This window comes from Nicotiana sylvestris, chromosome 1 (assembly GCF_000393655.2).
Source record: "Nicotiana sylvestris chromosome 1, ASM39365v2, whole genome shotgun sequence".
Taxonomy (NCBI): Eukaryota; Viridiplantae; Streptophyta; class Magnoliopsida; order Solanales; family Solanaceae; genus Nicotiana; species Nicotiana sylvestris.
The window spans coordinates 144,028,265-144,030,164 of NC_091057.1; positions in this window are offsets into that span (position 1 = coordinate 144,028,265).

Here is a 1,900-nt window from a genome sequence, read left to right on the forward strand (position 1 = left end):
AATTACATGCTAATACTCGATGATTCAATGATAAAAGTACTCTAAAATTACTCAAAATAGGTAAGAAACACTGTTCACGAGCGCAGCCCAACGTTAAAATACAATTGATGACCTAAAAATGGGAAAAGAAACTATTTATACTAGGCCAAATTTTCTGGAAAAAAATACCCCGGCGGGGGTAGTACGGACCGCACAAAATCGAGTGCGGCCGCATTGAGGCTTCTTGGATTAAACTTCTGCTCTCTGAATTTGGACTCTGCGGGCCGCACAAAATGCACCGCGGCCATTGTGGCTTCTATTGCGGTCCGCACAAAAAGGACTGGGGACCGCATTGGCAATATTTCCCCAAATTGGCAACTCTCTGAACCTCAGCTTTGCGGACCGCACAAAATCGAGTGCGGTCGTGATGAAGCCAATACGGTTTGCACAAACTACTTTGTGGCCGCATTGCTTGAATGTCTGAAATGAGAACCTCTCTGAACTTCTTTACTACAGAGCGCACAGAATGGAGTGCGACCGCATTGGACCTTTTGCACTGTGCTTGACTTGTTCTTTGTACTTGTGCATGTTTCACTCCTTTTTGAGATGGTTTTGACGAATTGTCACCTTGTTGACCAAACCCTGCAGTCAAGTACAACATGCAAGCCTTTAGGACTATTTTGTACACATTTCTAATCAAAACTCAAGTAAGAAGGAGTGTAAAATGCACCATAATTCCTAGTTATCAACTCCCCCAAACTTAAGCTTTTACTTGTCCTCAAGAAAACAAAATAAGACTCACCCCTTAAGAGTAAATCTAAGAAAATTCAGTTGACCTAAAGTGACATCATCTAGCATCAATTGGGACTAAAAATTGCCCTCAATTCAAATGAATCATTAACAACATTCACTCTTTTAGAGGGTAAAGGCTTGTATCGTTGTTTTTGAAAGAAAAAGGTATAAGGCTCAAAAGGGTTGACTAGGGATTTTATCATTGGTAGGCTATGGAAGTGTTCAAGATATTACTCAGATCAAGGAGAGCCTATAATCACATTTCAAGTCAAATTACACTTAGGATTTCGCCTAAACAAACATTCAGGGCAAGTTCTAGACCAATAGCTCGGGACTTGGACTTGCAATTCAAATTCTAACCACACAAGCTATGGTATTGCTAAAGAAACAGAGTCAGGGGCCCACAACAACCTTAGCTAAGATTTGAGAAACACAATGGTCCCAAAAAATTACTTGATGATTATCGGCCAACACAAGAGTCTCAAGGTCACAACTTTCACCATCCTATACATAACGATTTGTTTTTTACCATAGGATCAAAGGTAAATGTGTTAGGACCAAGTGAAGCTTTGCTTGAGGCACCCTTACCAACTAACTACTAAAAAGCAAAAAGAAAACATACTCAAACCCTTAAGAAGGTTGTCATGCTATCCATCATCGGGAAGAGCCACCCGATTCACACAAATTCCACCTTTGGAAAGAACCGTGGCATTAAGAAAACCAAAGGCTTATTGCAAAAACTCAAAACAAGAAGCTACAAGAAGCTAAGAAAGGAAAAATGCGGAAAGTAAAATGAATATGTACAAGAGGGGATTTTAGTCGAATATACAATAAGGAGAATGAATATGTACATAAGAACGTAACTTTATATACAGATCAAAAGTAAAAAGTACGAAAAATGATAAAGTTATATACATACCAAAGGTAAAAAAAGGCTAAATAAAAAAATACTGTCATATATACAGTCATTCAGATAGGGTTACCCCCTCAAATGAAAGCTGGCATTTTCCTCAATGCCAACTAACCAAAATAAGCACAAAATAAGGAAGAGAGGAAAAAGAAACTCCCTATGGGCCCTCCATCTGCATAGGATCCTAAGTCTGGGTCCTTGGGTCCTCTGTCTGCTCGG